The 25,821-nt window shown below is 50.1% G+C and overlaps 2 non-coding genes and 4 pseudogenes across 2 annotated transcripts; all 6 read right to left on the minus strand.

The window, feature by feature from the left end:
* Window positions 1-656: 656 nt before the first annotated feature.
* On the minus strand, window positions 657-775 carry LOC144131116 (5S ribosomal RNA). Its single transcript, XR_013314532.1, has one exon. It is a non-coding gene; the product is annotated as a 5S ribosomal RNA (ribosomal RNA).
* A 563-nt stretch (window positions 776-1,338) lies between these two features.
* LOC144130570 (5S ribosomal RNA) lies at window positions 1,339-1,457 on the minus strand (annotated as a pseudogene).
* Window positions 1,458-8,031: 6,574 nt separating this feature from the next.
* On the minus strand, window positions 8,032-8,150 carry LOC144130656 (5S ribosomal RNA; annotated as a pseudogene).
* A 5,435-nt stretch (window positions 8,151-13,585) lies between these two features.
* On the minus strand, window positions 13,586-13,704 carry LOC144130667 (5S ribosomal RNA; annotated as a pseudogene).
* A 1,080-nt stretch (window positions 13,705-14,784) lies between these two features.
* Window positions 14,785-14,903, minus strand: LOC144130916 (5S ribosomal RNA). Its single transcript, XR_013314343.1, has one exon. It is a non-coding gene; the product is annotated as a 5S ribosomal RNA (ribosomal RNA).
* Window positions 14,904-25,613: 10,710 nt separating this feature from the next.
* Window positions 25,614-25,732, minus strand: LOC144130648 (5S ribosomal RNA; annotated as a pseudogene).
* Between the last annotated feature and the right edge of the window lie 89 nt (window positions 25,733-25,821).

Genomic DNA, 25,821 nt, shown 5'->3' on the forward strand with positions numbered 1-25,821 from the left:
GACCGCCACTTTGAACGAAGCCCCGGCGTCCGTTGCATCCGCGCCGGCTATACCGCGCGTCGTAGGCGAAACGTAACAGGCCGATGGCGAGAAATACACTTTAAGAAGCGCTTATGTAGTGTATGCAGCCGCTCCCGAATGCAAAACTTCGCACGAATACTTCCCTCGCTCGTGGCAGCAGGCGCCGAGCGTGCAATTACGTGCCCTGGGCTTTTCTCAGCTGTTCTGGCGATCGTAACGCACTGCGGCATGCATCGAAAGAGCAGCGGGAGCAACCCTGTGCTGTTGACACATGGACCGGGCAAGGAATGCGTGTCGATCGACTATATCGATGAACGCAAATTGTGCGGTACTGCGCAGTGTTGTGCGCACACTGGGCCTCCCTGTTATCTAGGCGCATTGCCGAGTTTAATCTGCACTGTACACGCCGCCGTAGACTTCAGAATGAGAGCCGGGAAGCCGGGCGGTGGCTTTTCAGTTTATCCGCAAGCACGCGTGCACGGACTTTCGCGTCCGCACGTACGTACATTGCCAGTGGGAATTTGTTATTTATAACAATATCGCGTCACCTCCTATAGTTGCACGAGGCATACCGGATAATTGATATAACTATGAGGCAAAAAAAGCGTTAGAGACAATAAAAAACGCAAAAGAAGTGCCATCAGCACTCGGTGTTCCCAGGTGGTCTCCCTGCCAAGTACTGACCGAGCCCAATGCTGCTTAGCTTCGGTGATCGGACGAGAACCGGCGTATTCAGCATGGTATGGCCGATGGCGAGAAATACACTTTTCGAAGCGCTTATGTAGTGTATGCAGCCGCTCCCGAATGCAAAACTTCGCACGAATACTTCCCTCGCTCGTGGCAACATTCGCTGAGCGTGCAATTACGTGCCCACGGCTTTTCTCATCCGATCTGGCGATCGTAACGCACTGCGGCATGCATCGAAAGAGCAGCGGGAGCAAGCCTCTGGTGTTGACACATGGACCGGGCAAGGAATGCGTGTCGACTATATCGATGAACGCTAATTGTGCGCTACTGCGCAGTCTTATGAGCTAACTGGGCCTCCCTGTTATCTAGGCGCATTGCCGAGTTTGATCTGCACTGTACACGCCGCCGCAGACGTCAGAATGACAGCCGGGAAACCGGGCGGTCGATTTCAGTTTTGCCGCAAGCACGCGTGCACGGAATTTCGCGTCCGCACATACGTACATTGCCAGTGGGAATTTGTTATTTATAACCATATCGCGTCACCTCCTATAGTTGCACGAGGCATATCGGATAATTGATATAACTCTGAGGCAAAAAAAAGCGTTAGAGACGAAAACAATGCAAAAGAAGTGCCATCAGCACTCGGTGTTCCCAGGTGGTCTCCCTCCCAAGTACTGACCGAGCCCAATGCTGCTTAGCTTCGGTGATCGGACGAGAACCGGCGTATTCAGCATGGTATGGCCGATTTTTTATTCTTTATTGCCTGGCTTTGGCTCATAACATTTAACAAAAAAAAAACATTCAACAAAAAACACACAAAACACTATGTACATAAGACACTGTCGTGGTCAGCCAGCTTGAGTCTGGCTTCGTCATTCTAAAATTCACGAAGCATACAGAGCGGCTCTAGCCTCGAGAGCCACTCGGGAGGCTCCGCAGCTGCTTTCTGGATGGCCAGAAAGCAGTCCATTCTTTCCCGAAAATAAATTCGGGCAGGTCGTGCGTCTTTGTCACAATAATAGCCTGCCATTCTGGAGCGCCATATACAGTGGAGGCCCAAGAGCATTATGAGATCAAATGGTACCCCATCCTCATTGTCTGTGCTTAAATAACGAATTCACTGCGCGTCAAGTGGTAGCTCTTTCTTTATTGTCCTTTGTAACACATCCCAAAAATAAACCCCTTCCCAGCAATGCAAAAAAACATGGTCTGTTGTTTCGGGCTGTTTACAAATTAAGCAGTTCGATCCCCACGGTAAAAAGAAATCATTTCCTTCCAAAAACTTTTTAACTGGGAGTGTCCCGGTGTGTAATTTAAAAAAGAAGGTCTTTACTCCTGGTGGCACCTGCATTTTCTTTACCCTTTTTAAAACATCAGCTCCAGGACCTCCACTGTACAAGGCCCTGTACATAGGCTCTGAGAAAACAATATCACAAAGATCATGGTACAACTTCTTTCTTTTAGTTTTATACAAATAATCGCTAGAAAAACGCGCTGAAAGAAACCTAACACAACTCTACAATCTCTTTGTAGTAACCAAAAATTCCACACGAGAGCTCTTCTGTGGTAACAACAAACTCGGGCAGCAATCGCCGCAGCCTCACCTGGCACACGGTGCGCAAGAACGGGTCTGAGACGTCGCGAAAAAACAAAAAAACGGTTCACCAGCTGCCTTAAAAAGAGGTGCCCTAGCCCCAACCCCCCGTCTTTTACCCGCCGGAACAGGTTCGTTCGGCTGCAACGTTCCCATTCGGAAGCCCCTATAAAGACGGCAAAAATCCGGTGTAACTTCTGAATGTGCACCCGAGAGCAATGCAAAACCTGCATCACATACCAGAGCTTGCTAATAAAAAACAGGTTGCAGACTGTAGCTCTGGCGAAAATGGAGAGATTGGTGCCTTTCCATTTTCGAGCTCTGTCACGTGCTTCTTTCGTTTGCTGTTTCCAATACTCCTCGCTTTCGCGATAAGCATCGAGCGGAACGCCCAAATACTTGCGCGGTGTCGTCGCCCACGGTACGTTGGCAAAATGGTCCGGGTGGGATGGCCACCATCCATGCCAGAGTCCGAGGCATTTGGACCAATTAACCCCGCTACCGGTGACTTCGCTGAACTCGCGTACACACCCGACAGCTTCGCTTATGCTCCCCTGATCAACCGTGAATACAGCAACGTCGTCAGCATATGCCAGCAGCTTAACGTCAGCAGCTTGCAACCTAAAGCCATTAATACTATTGTCTTCTAATATTTTCCTACACAGTGTTTCGATGTAAATACAAAATAAGAGAGGGCTGAGGGGGCAGCCCTGACGCACCGAACGCTGCACGCTAATGGGGGCCCAGAGGCACTTGTTAACAATCAATCTTGTCGTGCAGTTTCGATACGCCAGGGCTACACCCTCGCGGATAACTGAACCGACATTCACATGGTCTAAAACGGAAAACAAGATTTCATGAGAAACACAATCAAAAGCTTTTTCGAGATCAATCTGAAGCATGGCCAACCGCCCATTAATTGCATCGCAGGTTTCAAGTACACTGCGTGCTTTGTGAATGTTGGAAAAAATAGATCGCCCTGTTATTCCACATGTCTGGTGGGGTCCAACAATATCCATTATCACTGTCTGTAATCTTCGTGCCAATACCTTCATAAAAATTTTGTAGTCCACATTAGTGAGTGCTATCGGTCGATATGCGGTAACAGATTTTAATTTCTCTATATCATCAGTTTTCGGTATGAGTACCGTATGGGAAGTCCCAAAAGACGGAGGAAAAAAGTTTATTCCATAGGCTTCGTTAAACATTGTACATAGCACCGGGGCAATTTCATGCTTAAATTCTTTATAAAATGCCGCACTGAATCCATCTGGTCCTGGTGATTTTCCGAGGTTTAATTCATCTATCGCATGCCCTACTTCGTTGTCAGTTATTTCTAGTTCCATTTTCTTTTTCCTTTCTTCGTCCAGCCGTGGCATTGCACCAAGAAACTGATGTTTAAATGCAACTGCGTCTGCCGGATGCCACGAAAAAAGCCTCTGGTAGAATTGTGTAAAGGCTGCTTCGATGTGGTCATTGTCTGCCGATAAGATTACCCCCCCCCCCCATTCTATTTTATCGATGTGATTACTTTCAGCGTGGGCTTTTTCTAAACCGAGAGCACGTTTTGATGGCGCTTGCCACGTGTGTGAGCTCCGAGGATTCATTTATTTATTTATTTATTTATGTATTTATTGATACTGCAGGCCAATAAACTGGCCCTAGCAGGAGGGGCAATACAGTAAAAAGTGTGACGATGCAAAACAACAATAAACACTAACGAAAAATAATGCTGGGTGTAGCAGTGTTACTCAATGAATACGCTCTGGCACCAGCACAATAACGAACAAAACATGAAGAGTGGCACATGTGAAATAACAAACAGGCGGGCAATTTTTACTCAGAACAACAGAACTGTTTCTGGGGAAAAAAAGAGGCATCACAAAGTGAAGGAGTTAGGAAAACAACAGATTGTGAACACTGGTTTTGTTTCAGTTAGTTTATGGAAGAAAGATGTTTTTCCAGCTCTTCTGCAAAGTTTTGTGACTGCAATACATCGACAGGTATAGAATTCCATTCATGTATAGTACGCGGAAAGAAACTATTCATATGGGATTTTGTTTTAGAAAATATTGGCGTAAGTGAAAGGTTATGTCTGTGTCTTGTCTGGCGTGAACTTAGAGGTTTTACGCAATGAGGCAGCTGAAGTGCGCTTTTTCCATTTATAATGTTATGTAAAAATTGGAGACGACTTATCTTCCGCCTGTTTTCCAGCGTACTGATTTTATTTGCAAGCATTATTAAAGACGGAGAATCCTCTCTTTTATATTTACTAAAGATGAATCTGATAGCCTTCCTTTGAACACGCTCTAAATTCATTATATTCTTTTTAGTATGAGGATCCCATACAACTGCTGCATACTCCAGTTTGGAACGGACAAATGTGTTGTATGCTAACATTTTGGTATTTGCAGGTGCATTTCTAAGTTTCCTTTTCAAGAACCACAATTTGCGCAATGCTGCTGAACATGTAATGGAAATATGGTTTGACCAAGAAAGTTTACTGTTGAATGTGAGACCCAAATACTTGTATTTTTCAACCTCAGATATTATTGTGTTGTTAAGTACATAAGAAAATACACGAGGTTCTTTTTTCCGTGTGACTCGCAGCAAAACTGTTTTGTTTACATTGATTTCCATGCACCAAGGTTCACACCAATCACGGATAGCATTAACTGATTCCTGTAAGTAATTGCTGTCGTTCCTGGAAACAATTTTTCTAAAAATGACACAGTCATCCGCAAATAAATTAACATGGACATCATCAGGAATTACGTCGACTATATCATTAATATAGATCAAAAATAAAAGTGGTCCTAATACGCTGCCTTGCGGTACACCAGAAGTTACCTGACGGATATTGGAAGTACATTTGTTTATTTCAACAAATTGCTGTCTATGGCGGAGGTAGGCCTGGATCCATGTTATAATATTTGTAGGAAGACCAATGCGCTCTAGTTTGTGGAGTAATTTTCCATGGGGAACCTTATCGAATGTTTTACTAAAATAAAAAAAAGCATATCGACTTGCCCGGACGTGTCAAGCACCTGAGAGATTTCATGAACAACTGACACAAGTTGAGTTGTTGTCGACAGTCCCTTTCGAAACCCATGTTGAAATGGAGAGAGGACATTATGGTCTGTCAAAAACTGACGAATAAAGCCTGCGACAATGTGCTCTAATAATTTGCTGCAAGTGGTCGTTATAGAAATGGGACGATAATTCGATACTGTAAGATGGTCACCCTTTTTATGAATTGGAACAACTCTTGCGGTACGCCAGTCAGATGGTATTTCTCCTAATTGTAATGATAATTTGAAAAAGTCAGTTAAAAAAACGCATATCTGTTCCGCATACCTTCGTAAAAAAGCATTTGGTATATTATCCGGCCCGGCAGATTTCCTGACATCAATTTTTAAGAGCATATCCAAAACACCTTGCCTGGAAATCACAATGTCATGTACAAAAGACCTATCATTGTTCTGATGTTCAAATTCATCCAGGTCAGAAAACACACTCCAAAAATAATCATTGAAGTGTTCGGCAATACTGGAAACGTCTTCAATTATAGCACCAAGGCGGCCGACGAACCAGCGAGCCCACCGCAGACGGTAGACTGCCCCCGCTTTGCTAACGAGACGTCAGGGAACGGGGCCTGCCCAACAGAGCCTGAGGACGTCGAGGCAAAAGAGCCGAGCGAGGACATCCACGAGAAGAGCGGCGCCCGTGCAACTAGCGTCACGCCCCCCGTCACCACACCGGCGAAGCGTCCCCACGACCAGACCAGCCCCGAAGGGGACAAGGTGGTAGCGCCCGGCGTCGAGGAACCCCCTGCAAAGACGGCTCAATCCCGGCGTCCGAAGTTACGGCCGCGCCCGAACCTTTCGGATGACAAGCGGGCCGGCGGCAAGGTACTCCTCGAGCAGGCCGATGTTCTTCCGCCGGATGATACCGGCGGTACCAGTGACGTCTAGCCGCGCGCTAGACGGGGGAGGTAAGCGCCATGCTGTTGGGTCCTTCCACTTGAGTTAAAATGGCTCCCGCCTCTGCCTTTAAAGTCGCTACGCTGAATGTACGAGGCTTGGCGACTAGAAAAAAACAAGGTCAGGTGTATCGACTTATTACGGAGCGCGAGATAGATGTATTGGCCGTGCAAGAGACGAAAGTGGACGGCAACGAAGGAACTGACAGCATGGTGCAACGTTTCACGACTAGATTTTTTGCTGTCGTCAGTCATGCAGTGGGGACATCTGCTGGTTGCGTGCTCTTTGTAAAGAAGATCCCGGGGCTAGAGGTGCAAGCATATTTTTCGTGTGTGTCTGGCCGGTGTATTGTCCTTGACTTTTCCCTGAATAGCATTGAGTGGCGCATTGTTGTCGTGTATACACCAAATGGGGTAGAGGAAAGAGTTGCATTTTTCCAAAGCCTCCTAGAGCGCGTTTGCACGGAGAGGCAGCTCATGGTCTTAGGTGACTTCAATTGTGTCCTAAATGCTCGCGATAAGTCAAGCATCCGGGGGTTTCGAGACAGGAGCACTGAAGTGTTGATCAGAATTATTGATAACGGAAACCTCGAAGATGTGGCGGAATGTCTTGAGGGTGCGCGGGCAGTGAAGTTCACCCATTTTCAGGGCTCAAGCCATGCACGGCTGGACCGCATTTATACATCAGTTGACCTTGCCCCTGTATGCAGCCAGTACGAAGTTGTGGGAGTGTCCTTCTCAGACCACTGTTTAGTTGAGTGCTGCCTCGGAAGTGTCAAGCGAAGCAAGGCATTTTCATGGGAAATGTGGAAGCTAAACAACACGCTTCTTCGCGACAATGTCTACTACCGAGCAGTAAAGGATGAAATAGGAAAAATAAGCCCGTGCAAGACCCTGAAGATATGGAAACAGTGGGAGTTCAGCAAAGAATCTTTAAAAATCAAAGCAATAGAAAGGGCCACTTGTATCCGGTATAAGGAAAAACAAGACGAAGCTGAGTTAAAGGCCCTACTGCAAACGTTGCTGAAGCAGGAATGCAAGGCGCCTGGGAAATGAATTGAAGATGTCAGGAAAACCAAGCAAAAGATAGAACTCATGGAAGAATGGCGTTATCGCGGAGCACTGGTGAGGGCGAGGGCAGAAGACACAGCTGCTGGCGAAGCATGGTATGGCCGATGGCGAGAAATATACTTTTCGAAGCGCTAATGTAGTGTATGCAGCCGCTCCCGAATGCAAAACTTCGCACGAATACTTCCCTCGCTCGTGGCAGCAGGCGCCGAGCGTGCAATTACGTGCCCTGGGCTTTTCTCAGCCGTTCCCGCGATCGTAACCCACTGCGGCATGCATCGAAAGAGCAGCGGGAGCAAGCCTCTGGTGTTGACACATGGACCGGGCAAGGAATGCGTTTCGATCGACTATATCGATGAACGCTATTTGTGCGCTACTGCGCCGTCTTATGCGCTAACTGGGCCTCCCTGTTATCTAGGCGCATTGCCGAGTTTGATCTGCACTGTACACGCCGCCGTAGACGTGAGAATGACAGCCGGGAAGCCGGGCGGTCGCTTTTCAGTTTTGCCGCAAGCACGCGTGCACGGAATTTCGCGTCCGCACGTACGTACATTGCCAGTGGGAATTTGTTATTTATAACAATATCGCGAAACCTCCTATAGTTTCACGAGGCATATCGGATAATTGATATAACTATGAGGCAAAAAAAGCGTTAGAGACTATAAAAATGCAAAAGAAGTGCCATCAGCACTCGGTGTTCCCAGGTGGTCTCCCTCCCAAATACTGACCGAGCCCATTGCTGCTTAGCTTCGGTGATCGGACGAGAACCGGCGTATTCAGCATGGTATGGCTTTTTTTTTCTTTATTGCCGGTATTTTGACCCACATGAAAAGAAAGCACATATTCATACATAAGCACTAAAACACAATCAACATCTTTGTTAAAACAACGGCCGCTCAGCTTGTGCGGTCACGCTCATGCTAAAATTCCTTCATCGCCAATAATAACTCAACACGTGACAGCCACTCTGGACTACATTCCAGCATCTTTTTCTCCTGAACAAAGTTGCTTATGCTTTCTTTGAAATATTGACGTGCCGGTCTTGCATCGAGATCGGCGTGCCTTACTGCCATTCTGCATTTCCAAATACTGTGTAGGGCTATTAGCATGATCAAATCAAATGGGGTACCGTCATCACTTTCAATTGGCAAGTAGCGAATTCCGTACCCATCAAGCGGAAATTCTTTTTTGATTGTGCGCTGAAGCACATCCCAAAGGAACACAGCATCCCAGCATTCAAGGAACACATGCTCAATTGTCTCCTCCTTTCTGCATATTATACAGTGAGTACCCCAGGGAACAAAAAAACCTTTTTCAGCCATCCACGGTTTGACAGTCAGAGTTCCAGTATGTAATTTGAAAAAGAAAGTCTTAACACCAGACGGGACTAACATTGCCTTAACACGCTTTAGTACCTTGTTACCTATACCTTCCCTGTAAAGGGACCGATATAAAGGCACGGGGAGAACCACACTACAGAGGTCTTTATATAGTTTTTTCCGGTTGACTTCACTCAGGTATTGGAGTGAAAACCGCGCCATCAAAAACCTACATGAAACCACAACTTCGCGTAGAAAACCATGCACTCCACCGGGCATACTGCCAGCAGAGACAACCATATTAGGCAAGTGCTTCCCCAGGCGAAGTTGACAGACAGTGTGTAGAAACGGGTGCTTAACGTCCCGAAGAAATAAATACCGATTGACAACCTGTCTCAAAAACAAATGTGACAAACTGAGTCCTCCATTTCGAACTCGTAGAAATAAATTGGTGCGGCTTGATCTTTCCCAGGAAGATGCCCACACGAACACTGCAAACAGCCGATGAAATTTTTGGATATGAACCCTGGAGCAATGCAAGACTTGAAGGACATACCAAAGTTTGCTCACTAAAAATATGTTGCAAATTGTGGCTCTCGAGAACATTGACCAATTCCATCCATTCCATTTATTCACTCTTTCCCTCATTTTATCCACTTCACTCCTCCAGTAGGCCTAGCTGTCTTTGTAACACTCAAGAGGAACTCCCAAGTATTTAACAGGAGTCGTAGTAAAACTCATGTTGGCAAAAGTGTCTGGGGCCTCCGGCCAATCCCCGTGCCAGAATCCCAGGCACTTACTCTAGTTTACCGCGCTGCCACTGGCCGCACAAAAACTTTTAACACACTTAACAGCCTGTGTTACACTGTCGTAATCATTACAAATCATGGCTATATCATCCGCATAAGCCAACAGTCGGACTTTTAACTGATGTAGTTTAAAACCGCGCATACAATCGCTCTGTATCACGCTCAAACAAAATGACTCTATATACAAACAAAACAACAGTGGCGAAAGAGGGCAACCCTGGCGCACCGAGCGTTTGACTGGAATGCGTGTACCCACAACCTTGTTGACAATTAGACTTGTCGTGCAATCCTGGTACGCCATGGCGACCCCGCCTCGAATAATTCTACCCACATTCACATGATCTAGAATGCACAGAAGAATTTCATGAGGCACCCTATCGAAAGCTTTCTCCAGATCAATTTGGATCATTGCCACTTGTGTGCCCATTGCGTCGCAGCACTCAAGGATACTACGCGCTACATGTATATTTGAGAAAATAGATCGGCCTTTAATACCGCACGTTTGATGCGGCCCCACCAGGTCAGTAATGACTGTCTGCAATCGCTTAGCCAAAATTTTCATCATTATCTTATAGTCTCCATTTGTGAGGCAAATTGGACGGTAAGAAGTTACTCTGCGCAATACAGACGGGTCTTCTGATTTCGGTATAAGAACAGTGTGGGAGGATGTGAAGGAAGGCGGCAGTACATTGATATCGAATGCCTCATTATAGACAGCAGCTAAAACTGGTGAAATTGTTCTTTTTAGACGTTTATAAAAGGCTGAGGTCAGACCATCCGGGCCCGGAGACTTCCCCGGCTGCAAGCTTTAAATAGCGTTTTTCACCTCCTCTACTGAGATAGCTGCCTCCAATAATTCCTTCGTACTGTCGTCTAGGCTGGGCATCAACAAAAGGAAGTCCTTGAAACGTTCAATGTCAACTGAGCAGTTGGCAAATAACCCACTGTAGTGCTCGAAGAAAGCGCGCTCAATATCTTCTGCTGTGTCACTAACTTTTCCACCAACCTCAATTTCCACTATCTGATTGCGCCGCGCGTGCCACTTTTCTGCGCCCAACGCTCTTTTTGACGGAGCGTCCCCCGCTATCAGCTTTTCAGCTCTCGCTCGCACCAGAGCACCGTGGTATCTTTCGATGTCGAACTGTTCTATTTTATGCTTTAGTGCGCGAATATCGTCCATGAACATGCCGGGTCTACTACACTCTTCCCTGATCAATTTTTCCAAGTTTCTGCGCATCGTTTTTTCCTCTGCCCCCTTTTGTCTGCGTATAGCGCTCGCCCGCTCCAATGCTTTCATTTTAACTGTCTGCTTGAAGTTCTCCCATTTTTCTCTGTACGTCATATTACCCATATGTTTCATTGCATCAACTTGCGTCGTCACGTCTGCCATAAAAATTTCATCATCCAGTAATTTTGAATTCAATTTCCATAACTGCCACTCGAAGCTTCTTTTCCTTTCTTTCGTGCTTGCTACCAGAAAACTGACTAAGCAGTGATCAGTAAATGAAACAGCGCTCACTCGGTACTCCTTGCAAAAGGGTACCAAATCAAGGCTTACGTAGGCTCTATCCAAACGAGCGTGGCTCGAAGCCTGAAAATGGGTGTACTGCGTATTTCTTCCACCACCAAGGCATTCAGCCACATCCGCCAAACTACTGTTCCCTATTATTTCATTTAGGGCAGTCGTGCTTGCATCCTTGTACGGTCGGGTGCTAGTTTTGTCCCGGGATGAAAGAACGCAGTTGAAATCACCAATAAGAATGACCAACCTATTACACTGGGTATACTGTTTTAGCTGTTCAAAAAACCTGCACCTTTCCCCGGCAACAGTCGGCGCATACAAACAGATTACACGCCACTCCAAGGACGATAACAAGAAATCACATACAATAAACCGTCCTGACGTGCATGACGTAACGGCTTCTATTTTAGCTCCTAGACTATGTCGGACCAACAATGCGCAGCCTGAAGAATATCCCACGGAATGGCTCACAATAGCACAGTATCGCGCTACGAATTGCTGCACCATGCCCCCGGTTTCCACGTCGCCCTCGACTTTCGTCTCCTGCACTGCTAGAATGTCAAGGTCAAAGTCGCTTAACAGGCGGTACAGTTGACTCTGCTTCCTCCTTGAGGCAAGCCCTCGGACATTTAATGTTGCCACGCGAATGGACTTATCCATAGTCATCATAGCAAGGCGGGAAAGAAAACCGGGGGCACGGCGCTTACCTCACAACTGCGGTTTGATCCGGAGTGTGCTAGCACAGGGCGGTCCTCACGGCGGCATAGGCGGCGTTTCCGCCGTCTTGCGCGCAGCCGAAGTGTTCGGCAGCGGTCGAAAAGAAGGACGCCGTCCAACAGTCGTCTTGGCTGGCGGCTCGTCTGCAGCAACGACACTAAGCTCCTTCCCATTTTCGCCTGCGTCGTGAGGTCGCTTTGCAGCGGCACTAATACTGTCGCTGTCCATCACGGTGACTGGTGCCGGCTCGGTGGGTGGTTTCTCGCCTCCTCCGGGAGAGGGGTGGCCCGTAGTGCTTGCCTCATCCTTCTCGTTCCCGCCTTCTGCGTCGTCATGTCGCCGCTTGTCTGCGGGTTTATCTCCGCCGTAAATTAGTTGTTCCCCTTGAAAGTTCGACGATGCACCTTGCGTAACCAGGTTACGGCTCGTCCTTGCTGTTTCCTCTGAGTCTTCCTCGTCCATCAGGTGGTCCGATATGTCGTTTGCCTGCACTGGTCCGGCTACGCTGGCGTACGTCTTTGCGCAATCAGCATCGACGTGGCCGAAACGACGACAACGACTACAGCGCGGCACTTTGCAGTCGCGACGTATGTGCCCGGTGCTCTTGCAGCGCAGACACAGAGGAGCGCGGCCCGGCACAACAACAAGAGTTAGCTCTCCGGCTATCTTGAGCTGATGCGGAATATCGTCTATTTTGACGTCGGCATGCAATTTTAGTCCAACTGTACGAGTCGTCGACCCTTTTTCAGTGACACCGAGCGCCCGCCACTTCTCCCGGGTCACTTCCAACACCTTCCCGTAGGGCGACAGTGCCACGCGAACGTCTTCGTCGGTAACGCCATGCAGCAACCAGTGCAGCTTTACACGAACCTCTCGGTTATTCGGATCAATGAGCAAACATGGGCGATCCTTTACCTTCACGTCGACGGCCAAAAGCAGCTTCTGAGCAGCATCAGCAGTTGTCATTGTCACAGCCCACACGTGGTTCATTTGATACGCCCCTCAACGCCACAACGTCGGGAAGCGCACCAAGGTTGGCCAAAGTGTCCCGGTAGTCTTCAACACGATACGGCCGGGCTCTTGGATCGCCGTGCATGAAAACGGTGTTGGCGACGATGCGTCCGGATGGCAGATTGGGCAGAATAACCTGGTAATCATCGGCACTAGCCGCAAAAAACCTGTTACCGCGGCCCGACTGGGCCGCTGAAACCGCTCCGACGGAGCTCATGATAACGCGTCCGTCACGCTCGGTGGCCGGAAGTCGAATGCATGGTATGGCCGATGGCGAGAAATACACTTTTCGAAGCGCTTATGTAGTGTCATAGCCTCCTTTATACTGTAGTGTATGCAGCCGCTCCCGAATGCAAAACTTCGCACGAATACTTCCCTCGCTCGTGGCAACAGGCGCCGAGCGTGCAATTACGTGCCCTGGGCTTTTCTCAGCCGTTCTGGCGATCGTAACGCACTGCGGCATGCATCGAAAGAGCAGCGGGAGCAAGCCTCTGGTGTTGACACATGGACCGGGCAAGGAAAGCGTGTCGACTATATCGATGAACGCTAATTGTGCGCTACTGCGCAGTCTTATGCGCTAACTGGGACTCCCTGTTATCTAGGCGCATTGCCGAGTTTAATCTGCACTGTACCGCCGCCGTAGACGTCAGAATGACAGCCGGGCGGTCGCTTTTCAGTTTTGCCGCAAGCACGCGTGCACGGACTTTCGCGTCCGCACGTACGTACATTGCCAGTGGGAATTTGTTATTTATAACAATATCGCGTCACCTCCTATAGTTGCACGAGGCATATCGGATAATTGATATAACTATGAGGCAAAAAAAGCGTTAGAGACGACAAAAAATGCAAAAGAAGTGCCATCAGCACTCGGTGTTCCCAGGTGGTCTCCCTCCCAAGTGCTGACCGAGCTCAATGCTGCTTAGCTTCGGTGATCGGACGAGAACCGGCGTATTCAGCATGGTATGGCTTTTTTTTTGCTTTATTGCCTGGCTTTGACTCATAACATTCACACAAAAAACACTCAACAAAAAAACACACAAAACGCTATGTACATACGACACTGTCGTGGTCAGCCATCATGAGTCTGGCTTCGTCATACTAAAATTCACGAAGCATACAGAGCGGCTCTAGCCTCGAGAGCCACTCGGGAGGCTCCTCAGCTGCTTTCTGGATGGCCAGAAAGCAGTCCATTCTTTCCCGAAAATAATTTCGGGCAGGTCGTGCGTCTTTGTCACAATAATAGCCTGCCATTCTGGAGCGCCATATACTGTGGAGGCCCAAGAGCATTATGAGATCAAATGGTACCCCATCCTCATTGTCTGTGCCTAAATAACGAATTCCCTGCGCGTCAAGTGGTAGCTCTTTCTTTATTGTCCTTTGTAACACATCCCAAAAATAAACCCCTTCCCAGCAATGCAAAAAAACATGATCTGCTTAGCTTCGGTGATCGGACGAGAACCGGCGTATTCAGCATGGTATGGCCGATGGCGAGAAATACACTTTTCGAAGCGCTTATGTAGTGTATGCAGCCGCTCCCGAACGCAAAACTTCGCACGAATACTTCCCTCGCTCGTGGCAACAGGCGCCGAGCGTGCAATTACGTGCCCTGGGCTTTTCTCAGCCGTTCCCGCGATCGTAACGCACTGCGGCAATCATCGAAAGAGCAGCGGGAGCAAGCCTGTGCTGTTGACACATGGACCGGGCAAGGAATGCGTGTCGACTATATCGATGAACGCAAATTGTGCGCTACTGCGCAGTCTTATGCACTAACTGGGCCTCCCTGTTATCTAGGCGCATTGCCGAGTTTGATCTGCACTGTATACGCCGCCGTAGACGTCAGAATGACAGCCGGGAAGCCGGGCGGTCGCTTTTCAGTTTTGCCGCAAGCACGCGTGCACGGACTTTCGCGTCCGCACGTACGTACATTGCCAGTGGGAATTAGTGTTTTATAACAATATCGCGTCACCTCCTATAGTTGCACGAGGCATATCGGATAATTGATATAACTATGAGGCAAAAAAAAGCGTTAGAGACGATAAAAAATGCAAAAGAAGTGCCATCAGCACTCGGTGTTCCCAGGTGGTCTCCCTCCCAAGTACTGACCGAGCCCAATGCTGCTTAGCTTCGGTGATCGGACGAGAACCGGCGTATTCAGCATGGTATGGCCGATGGCGAGAAATACGCTTTTCGAAGCGCTTATGTAGTGTATGCAGCCGCTCCCGAACGCAAAACTTCGCACGAATACTTCCCTCGCTCGTGGCAACAGGCGCCGAGCGTGCAATTACTTGCCCTGTGCTTTTCTCAGCAGTTCTGGCGATCGTAACGCACTGCGGCATGCATCGAAAGAGCAGCGCGAGCAAGCCTGTGCTGTTGACACATGGACCGGGCAAGGAATGCGTGTCGACTATATCGACGAACGCTAATTGTGCGCTACTGCGCAGTCTTATGCGCTAACTGGGCCTCCCTGTTATCTAGGCGCATTGCCGAGTTTAATCTGCACTGTACACGCCGCCGTAGACGTCAGAATGACAACCGGGAAGCCGGGCGGTCGCTTTTCAGTTTTGCCGCAAGCACGCGTGCACGGACTTTCGCGTCTTCACGTACGTACATTGCCAGTGGGAATTTGTTATTTATAACCATATCGCGTCACCTCCTATAGTTGCACGAGGCATATCGGATAATTGATATAACTATGAGGCAAAAAAAGCGTTAGAGACGAAAAAAATGCAAAAGAAGTGCCATAATCACTCCGTGTTCCCAGGTGGTCTCCCTCCCAAGTACGGACCAAGCCCAATGCTGCTTAGCTTCGGTTTTTTTTTCTTTATTGCCTGGCTTTGACCCATAACATTTACACAAAAAACACTCAACAAAAAAACACACAAAACGCTATGTACATACGACACTGTCGTGGTCAGCCATCATGAGTCTGGCTTCGTCATACTAAAATTCACGAAGCATACAGAGCGGCTCTAGCCTCGAGAGCCACTCGGGAGGCTCCTCAGCTGCTTTCTGGATGGCCAGAAAGCAGTCCATTCTTTCCCGAAAATAATTTCGGGCAGGTCGTGCGTCTTTGTCACAATAATAGCCTGCCATTCTGGAGCGCCATATACTGTGGAGGCCCAAGAGCATTATGAGATCAAATGGTACCCCATCCTCATTGTCTGTGCTTAAATAACGAATTCCCTGCGCGTCAAGTGGTAGCTCTTTCTTTATTGTCCTTTGTAACACATCCCAAAAATAAACCCCTTCCCAGCAATGCAAAAAAACATGATCTGCTTAGCTTCGGTGATCGGACGAGAACCGGCGTATTCAGCATGGTATGGCCGATGGCGAGAAATACACTTTTCGAAGCGCTTATGTAGTGTATGCAGCCGCTCCCGAACGCAAAACTTCGCACGAATACTTCCCTCGCTCGTGCCAACAGGCGCCGAGCGTGCAATTACGTGCCCTGGGCTTTTCTCAGCCGTTCCCGCGATCGTAACGCACTGCGGCATGCATCGAAAGAGCAGCGGGAGCAAGCCTGTGCTGTTGACACATGGACCGGGCTGGGAATGCGTGTCGACTATATCGATGAACGCTAATTGTGCGCTACTGCGCAGTCTTATGCGCTAACTGGGCCTCCCTGTTATATAGGCGCATTGCCGAGTTTAATCTGCACTGTACACCCCGCCGTAGACGTCCGAATGACAGCCGGGAAGCCGGGCGGTCGCTTTTCAGTTTTGCCGCAAGCACGCGTGCACGGACTTTCGCGTCCGCACGTACGTACATTGCCGGTGGGAATTTGTTATTTATAACAATATCGCGTCACCTCCTATAGTTGCACGAGGCATATCGGATAATTGATATAACTATGAGGCAAAAAAAGCGTTAGAGACGAAAAAAATGCAAAAGAAGTGCCATCAGCACTCGGTGTTCCCAGGTGGTCTCCCCCCCAAGTACTGACCGAGCCCAATGCTGCTTAGCTTCGGTTTTTGTTTTCTTTATTGCCTGGCTTTGACCCATAACATTTACACAAAAAACACTCAACAAAAAACACACAAAACGCTATGTACATACGACACTGTCGTGGTCAGCCATCATGAGTCTGGCTTCGTCATACTAAAATTCACGAAGCATACAGAGCGGCTCTAGCCTCGAGAGCCACTCGGGAGGCTCCTCAGCTGCTTTCTGGATGGCCAGAAAGCAGTCCATTGTTTCCAGAAAATAATTTCGGGCAGGTCGTGCGTCTTTGTAACAATAATAGCCTGCCATTCTGGAGCGCCATATACTGTGGAGGCCCAAGAGCATTATGAGATCAAATGGTACCCCATCCTCATTGTCTGTGCTTAAATAACGAATTTCCTGCGCGTCAAGTGGTAGCTCTTTCTTTAAGGTCCTTTGTAACACATCCCAAAAATAAACCCCTTCCCAGCAATGCAAGAAAACATGATCTGCTTAGCTTCGGTGATCGGACGAGAACCGGCGTATTCAGCATGGTATGGCCGATGGCGAGAAATACACTTTTCGAAGCGCTTATGTAGTGTATGCAGCCGCTCCCGAACGCAAAACTTCGCACGAATACTTCCCTCGCTCGTGGCAACAGGCACCGAGCGTGCAATTACGTGCCCTGGGCTTTTCTCAGCCGTTCCCGCGATCGTAACGCACAGCGGCATGCATCGAAAGAGCAGCGGGAGCAAGCCTGTGCTGTTGACACATGGACCGGGCAAGGAATGCGTGTCGATTATATCGATGAACGCAAATTGTGCACTACTGCGCAGTCTTATGCGCTAACTGGGCCTCCTTGTTATCTAGGCGCATTGCCGAGTTTGATCTGCACTGTACACGCCGCCGTAGACGTCAGAATGACAGCCGGGAAGCCGGGCGGCCGCTTTTCAGTTTTGCCGCAAGCACGCGTGCACGGACTTTCGCGTCCGCACGTACGTACATTGCCAGTGGGAATTTGTTATTTATAACAATATCGCGTCACCTCCTATAGTTGCACGAGGCATATCAGATAATTGATATAACTATGAGGCAAAAAAAGCGTTAGAGACGAGAAAAAATGCAAAAGAAGTGCCATCAGCACTCGGTGTTCCCAGGTGGTCTCCCTCCCAAGTGCTGACCGAGCCCAATGCTGCTGTGACATTCCTTGTGTGTGCTACGAGGTTCCACGTTCGACGACGCGGCGTAGACGGAGACCCAGATGACAGGCATCATCAATTACCCAGCCATGCTCGTTGAGAGTGACAACCAGAACGAAGGGGTTTAAGCCCAACCGGACCCAACCGGACCCGCCGCCGCCGCCGCGGGGAAACGGGCTTTATCCTCCCCAATTGGCGTGTCGGTTCCAGGGGCGGCCCTTCCGAGCACATTCCAGGACAAGGGAACTGTCAGCGGGCCAGAGCGCGCCTTACCTTGAGGAGCGAGTGTCAGTTGATGGATGGAGAATGGAGGCCGGTGACCCGCGGGAACTGTCGGCGGGCCAGAGCGCGCCTTACCACAGCCGACGCTATGCGCTACCTCGAAGACAACCTTCTTTCCCTCGGACTCAACACGTGAGGGGGGCGAGACAATAAGTGCGGTGGTATGTTTGTGCGCCCAAGTGAAAGCCCTAGCCCCCCCTCCTTCCCCTCCGGCGTGGGCGTCCTCACCCTAGGGAGTGTGGAGAAGAGGATATAAAAATCGAGAAGTAGTACGGAAGAAGGACGCTCAGGACGACATCGTTCGCCAAGAGGGCCTTCAGCGCCGAAGCCCGACGGCGTGCAGCTTCTGCCAGCAACCGCTCGAGCCCAACTCCGGAGCCACTCCATCGCCCCCATGAAGTCGTCGGCACGTAAGCTCGGACGCCCCAGCCTCTGAATCTTAATCATGTATAATTACTGAATATATCTGTTTGTTTAAACTGAGCCATACGGTGTCTCTTTGCCTCTCCGTCCCGTGTGGACCTGCGCATTATGGGGGTCATCACACTGGTGTCAGAAGTGGGGTCTCAAAAGCAAATGTCCTCTGAATGCTGTGACATTCATGACTTCAAAATTGTAATCAAATGGGAATCACGGGACTGATTGTGGGACTTTTACACCCATTTGAGAGGCTTGAGGCACTGGAGGGCTTGAAAAAAAAATGTCTGTATCTGAGGGAGCTCCCACTCCACAGCCGTCGCTCGGAGCAAGCATGCTGGCATTAGGAAGCGTCATTCCGACGTTTACGGGAGATAAGACAGGGGTTCCAATCTGCGATTTCTTTTCCATGCTAGAAGAGATTGGGAAAATGGGGGGATGGTCCGATGCTCAAATGCTGGGAATGGCGAGGTGTAAGATGGCAGGAGCTGCTCATGATTTTGCATGGCGAGACGAAAAAGTAAAATTCACAAAATCATTTGCGGAATTTAAGAAGCTCGCGTTTGAGCATTTCGACACTGAACCACGTCACGTGCGGGTACAGAGGTTCCGTGACGCCGGACAGATGCTAGGGGAGGACGTGCGAACGTTTGCGTCGCGGCTTCAGCGCCTAGCACGCGATACGTTAAGCAGGGAGGAGGAAGGAGACCAGCTAAGGAAGAAATACGCGGAGGATCTACTTAAAGAGGAAATGACCGCTTTGTTCGTGGCTGGTCTGCAAGACCCCGTGCGCCGGTTCGTGCTCTCGCGCAAGCCGAGCAATTTCGACCAAGCCGTGGAGGCCGCATTGGATGAGGAACGAAATGAGGCGTTAACGACAGCCGCAGCGAGAGTACGCGTCATAGAGAGAGCGGTGCTCAACCCTGAGGTTGCTCTCTTGACAGAGCGGTTAGATCGCTTGGAACAGCTGCTATCTCAGCAGGTAGAACGCCAGGTTGAAGCGCGCGCTCAACAGCGCCCATTCGCTGGAAACCGGAGACCGCCACAAAGCTACAGGCGCGGTATGCGAGATTTTGAAGAAATCGTATGCTTCGCTTGCCAGGGTCGCGGACACATCGCCAGTTCTGCCAAAACGTGCGCCGTGGGGAGCCAGAAAGAGAAGCAGGCGAGACACGCCCTAAGCAAGCCTACAGTGGGGCTCCAGATACCGAGACAAAAAACTAGATAGTCCTCCCCAGCCTGAGGAGCGTGGGGAGGGAGCAGTGGATGATGAGGTGGTGGTAGTTTGTGTGGCCGACGAGGCATGCCCTATTGTGCGTTGCAAGTTAAATGGTTGTTGCATGGAATTGTTGATAGATACGGGGTCAAAGGTGACATTGCTTAAGGAGAGAAGTTTTAACACGCTTCGAAGGAAGGGGGACCGCGAGGTGTTGGAAGCGTCTGGTGGTATGGCAACCAAATTTGTAGGCATAACGGGGGATCCTCTTGGCATTAGTGCACTCTACCGGTTACACTTTTCTCTCGGCGGAATTGCATTGGAGCACCCCTGCTACGTATGCCCGGACACGGTGTCTCTGCCAAACGGAGTGTCAGGTATATTAGGGCAGGATTTTTTGAGAAAAGGGAAGGTAGTAGTCTCATTCTCTGAGGAAGAGGTTAATGCGGGCGGATCAAAAGTTCCGTTTTTGAACAGGAGAGGGGCTGAGATTCGCATTACCGATATTGACACCCGTCAAACAGTGGGATCATTGGAGAAGGTATATTCGCGGGTTGCCGTCAGGCTGGTCGATGAGGTGGTCGTCCTTCCTTGGTCGGAGCACATTTTGTACGCGTTTATGCCTTCAGATGTAGAGAGCGGCGCCGTGGGAGTGCTTGAGCCGGTCGACTCTCTCAGCAATGGCCTGAAGGCAGCCGCGTGCCTCGTGACAGTTAATGACGCCCACAGAGTGCCCCTACGGGTGGTTAACTGTAGCCAGCAGCCACTGAGCCTTCCCAAGAACAAAACATTGGCTTTCTTCACCTCTGCGATAGAGAAACGTGAGCCCACCGATACGGTACTCGCAACTGTAGAGCATGCTAGTCCTTCGGCTGCTCCAAAGGTGTCGTTCGATCTTTCTCACGTAAAATCCAGGGAGAGGGAGGCTCTGGCTGGTTTGCTGAACGACTACTCGGAGGTATTCGCCGCGTCCAACCTGGATTTGGGCTGCTGTGGCGTTATAAAGCACAGGATAGAAACCGGCACTTCATCGCCCGTTTACCAGCGTGCGTACAGGATTCCTTACTCCCAACGTGAGGAGTTGGAGCGGCAGGTGCAGGACCTGATTGATCGCGGCATTGTCGAACACTCAAAGTCACCCTGGGGAGCACCAGCACTATTGGTGGAAAAGCCAGATGGCTCGTATCGATTGGTAGTGGACTACCGCAAACTAAATGCCGTAACTCGCATCGATCCATACCCCATCCCCAATATACAGGAGACGCTTTCTCAGCTGGGCTCTGCCAGGTACTTCACGGTAGTGGACATGGCGGCGGGATTCTGGCAGATAGCAATGGATCCGGCAGATGCCGAGAAAACGGCATTCAACACGCCCTCAGGGCACTATGAATGGAAAAGAATGCCGATGGGTCTGGCCAACAGCCCTGCTGTCTGGCAGAGAACCGCTGATGTTATCCTGGCAGGTCTTCTGGGGAGGCTGTGCTTCGTGTATATGGATGACATTATCATATACAGTGACAGTTTTGAGAACCATTTGCGCGATATTGAGCAGGTTTTGGTGCGACTAAGAGGAGCGGGTCTCAAGCTGAAGCCCTCTAAGTGCCAATTCCTCAAAAACGAGGTGAAATACCTCGGGAACGTTGTTTCAGCTGACGGCGTGCGACCGGACCCTGAGAAACTAAGGTGTGTCTCGGATTTTCCATCCCCGACTAGCGTCCGCCAGGTCCGGCAGTTTCTCGGCCTGATCGGTTACTACCGAAGGCACATAGAGGAGTTCGCCAAGCTCGCTAAGCCGCTCACCGCCTTAACAGCCAAAAATGTCGCCTTTCGCTGGGACGAAAACGCGGAGAATGCTTTTGGGGCCCTGAAAAGGAAGCTAATGAGTGCACCGCTGTTGCGCCACCCGGATTTTAATTTGCCCTTCGTCATGGCCACAGATGCGTCAAAGTTCGCAGTTGGTGCCGTGCTATCTCAGGTTATCGAGGGCAAAGAACATCCCGTTGCTTTTGCTAGCCGACAGCTCAGCCCCACAGAGCAAAAGTACGGAGCTACGGAAAGGGAGTGCCTCGCCGTTGTCTGGGCAGTAAAGCACTTCAGATGCTACCTTTACGGCCGCAAATTCAAGCTAGTCACAGACTGCCATCCTCTGAAATGGGTGATGAGTGTCAGGGACCCTAGCTCGCGACTCGCTAGATGGAATCTACACCTGCAGGAATACTGCTTTGAAGTTGAGCACAAGTCAGGAAAGACGCATCTGAATGCTGATGCACTCAGCCACACAGCTGCCGTGGCAGATATAGATGAGTTTGTCCCCGTAGTCGACCCCGCCGAATTACGCACAGAGCAGTGCAAAGATCCTGACCTGAAGCGAATAATCGAAAGCTTAGAGGGCGCACCGTCTCACCCCGAACAGCTAGGTTATTTCATTGGCAAAGACGGCACCCTGTGTCGGCGCACGAGGCCAACCAGGAAAGGGAGACCAGAGAAAACCGCTTGGGAGAGAGTCGTCATACCTCGGTCGTGGACAGAAAGGGTTCTTCGCGCGTTTCACGATGCGCCATGCGCCGGTAATTTTGGCGTAGCGAAGACACGCAGGCGTGTGGAGCGTTTGTACTTTTGGAGTGGCATGCGACAGGATGTTAGAGACTACTGTGCGAAGTGTCATTCCTGTCTCGAAAGAAAAACACCCAAGGGACGAAGACCAGCTCCAATTCAGCCGTTCCCTGAGGTTTCGGCTCCCTTCGAGCGGACAGGTATGGACATAATGGGCCCATTGCCCACGACCACTTCCGGAAACAAGTACATTTTAGTATTTGTCGATCACCTTTCAAAATACGCGGAAGCGGTAGCACTCCCAGATCAGAAGGCAGACACGGTTGCAAGAGCATTTGTCGAACAGATCGTGCTCCGACATGGACCCCCGAGGCAACTCTTGACAGATCGGGGAACGAACTTCGTGTCGCAGCTAATGAGGAGAGTTTGCGAGCTGCTTAAGATCGCTAAGAAGCAGACAACACCGTACCATCCGGCTTGCAACGGCGCGGTGGAGCGACTGAACCAAACCGTGGCCGGGTTCCTGTCGCATTTTGTTTCGCGCGACCAGCGGGACTGGGACTTGTGGCTCCCGTATGCAATGTTTGCCTACAATTCCGCAGCACACGAGAGCACGGGCGAATCGCCATTCTTTCTTCTCTACGGCCGAGACCCGGACCAGCCTAGTGAAGTGCCAGAGGGCCCCCGTCGTGTCCCATACGCTTCACTGGACGACTATAAGGTTGAGCTAGAATCGCGCTTGCAAGTGGCGAGGGACATTGCAAAGGAGGCCTTAAAGAAAGCGGCGAAGCGCAGGAAGGAGGTGCACGATCGCAGTGCTAGAGACGCGCCGTTTAATGTGGGGGACAGCGTGTACATTGAAAACTGCCAAAGGCAGATTGGGCTAGCTCGTAAGTTCCAGACGAAGTGGAGAGGCCCGTGCGAGGTTGTCGAGAAGCTTTCTCCGGTAAACTTCAGAGTCCGAGACGTGAACCGGCGCTTGATAAGGATACACGCAAATCGCCTCAAGTCGGCACCGGTTCAGTATTCACGAAATGAGGAAAGGGAAAGCGCGGATTTTGATGGGGACAGAAGTGAAGCGGAGCGCGCAGATAGTTCGCAAGAAACGCCCTCTCCTGCATTTGTTCGGCAGGCGCCAGAGGTGACGGCCGGAATGCCACCGGATTTACTTCATGCATTGCTAGAAGAAGAAGCGCGCGAGGTTGCCGCGCAGATAACGCCAGGAGAGGCTCCTGCCACGAGCCCTCGCGAGTCCCAAAGCATACAAAGGGTCACAGACTTACTTAGTATGACTCATGAAGGCCGATATCCGCTGCGAAATCGGAAAGCTAAGTCGGACTAATGGCGTAAACGGAGCGGAGTTGTGAACTGGTTAGAATTGTGTAATGCCGCAGCTCATAACATTGCTATGTGCTTATGTGTTAAGTTATCGGAGTTGGTAGTTAAACCTTTCTGTAATTAAGTAACACCTTCACAGGAGAGCATGCGGAGCGCATGCAGAACCTGCCCTACTTCCTTTCGTTATCTATATTTTTGTCTGTGCCGTGATCGTGCTAGAAGTGGGAGCTCCTTTGTAACTGTGGTAAATTTATTTCGTCCAGTTTGGACTAGAAAGGAGAGGCTTGGGTGCTGAGTTTCATGTTTATCTGTAAAAGAAGATCAGTGCTGCCCCTGGAGACGCCAGTTATGACAGCGGAGGCATATGGTGTTGTGCAGTGGTGTTGAGTGCAGCGAAAAGTGTTTTGTCGGACGCACTGTGCGAGGCGATTCAGAAAGACAAGGGGAGCTGCGTGGACTCAAATGTTCGGAGAACATTCTTCTGGAGGGTGAGCGAGTGTGACATTCCTTGTGTGTGCTACGAGGTTCCACGTTCGACGGCGCGGCGTAGACGGAGACCCAGATGACAGGCATCATCAATTACCCAGCCATGCTCGTTGAGAGTGACAACCAGAACGAAGGGGTTTAAGCCCAACCGGACCCAACCGGACCCGCCGCCGCCGCCGCGGGGAAACGGGCTTTATCCTCCCCAATTGGCGTGGCGGTTCCAGGGGCGGCCCTTCCGAGCACATTCCAGGACAAGGGAACTGTCAGCGGGCCAAAGCGCGCCTTACCTTGAGGAGCGAGTGTCAGTTGATGGATGGAAAATGGAGGCCGGTGACCCGCGGGAACTGTCAGCGGGCCAGAGCGCGCCTTACCACAGCCGACGCTATGCGCTACCTCGAAGACAATCTTCTTTCCCTCGGACTCAACACGTGAGGAGGGCGAGACAATAAGTGCGGTGGTATGTTTGTGCGCCCAAGTGAAAGCCCTAGCCCCCCCTCCTTCCCCTCCGGCGTGGGCGTCCTCACCCTAGGGAGTGTGGAGAAGAGGATATAAAAATCGAGAAGCAGTACGGAAGAAGGACGGTCAGGACGACATCGTTCGCCAAGAGGGCCTTCAGCGCCGAAGCCCGACGGCGTGCAGCTTCTGCCAGCAACCGCTCGAGCCCAACTCCGGAGCCACTCCATCGCCCCCATGAAGTCGTCGGCACGTAAGCTCGGACGCCCCAGCCTCTGAATCTTAATCATGTATAATTATTGAATATATCTGTTTGTTTAAACTGAGCCATACGGTCTCTCTTTGCCTCTCCGTCCCGTGTGGACCTGCGCATTATGGGGGTCATCACACTGCTTAGCTTCGGTGATCGGACGAGAGCCGGCGCATTCAGCATGGTATGGCTGATGGCGAGAAATACACTTTTCGAAGCGCTTATATAGTGTATGCAGCCGCTCCCGAACGCAAAACTTCGCACGAATACTTCCCTCGCTCGTGGCAACAGGCGCCGAGCGTGCAATTACGTGCCCTAGGCTTTTCTCCGCCGTTCTGGCGATCGTAACGCATTGCGGCATGCATCGAAAGAGCAGCGAGAGCAAGCCTGTGCTGTTGACACATGGACCGGACAAGGAATGCGTGTCGATCGACTATATCGATGAACGCTAATTGTGCGGTACTGCGCAGTGTTGTGCGCACACTGGTGCTCCCTGTTATCTAGGCGCATTGCCGAGTTTAATCTGCACTGTACACGCCGCCGTAGACTTCAGAATGACAGCCGGGAAGCCGGGCGGTCGCTTTTCAGTTTTGCCGAAAGCACGCGTGCACGGACTTTCGCGTCCGCACGTACGTACATTGCCAGTGGGAATTTGTTATTTATAACAATATCGCGTCACCTCCTATAGTTGCACGAGGCATATCGGATAATTGATATAACATATGAGGCAAAAAAAAGCGTTAGAGACGATAAAAAATGCAAAAGAAGTGCCATCAGCACTCAGTGTTCCCAGGTGGTCTCCCTCCCAAGTGCTGACAGAGCCCAATGCTGCTTAGCTTCGGTGATCGGACGAGAACCGGCGTATTCAGCATGGTATGGCCGATATTTTTTTTCTTTATTGCCTGGCTTTGGCTCATAACATATAACAAAAAAAACATTCAACAAAAAAGACACAAAACACTATGTACATAAGACA

This window comes from Amblyomma americanum, chromosome 4 (assembly GCF_052857255.1).
Source record: "Amblyomma americanum isolate KBUSLIRL-KWMA chromosome 4, ASM5285725v1, whole genome shotgun sequence".
In the NCBI taxonomy this organism is placed as follows: Eukaryota; Metazoa; Arthropoda; class Arachnida; order Ixodida; family Ixodidae; genus Amblyomma; species Amblyomma americanum.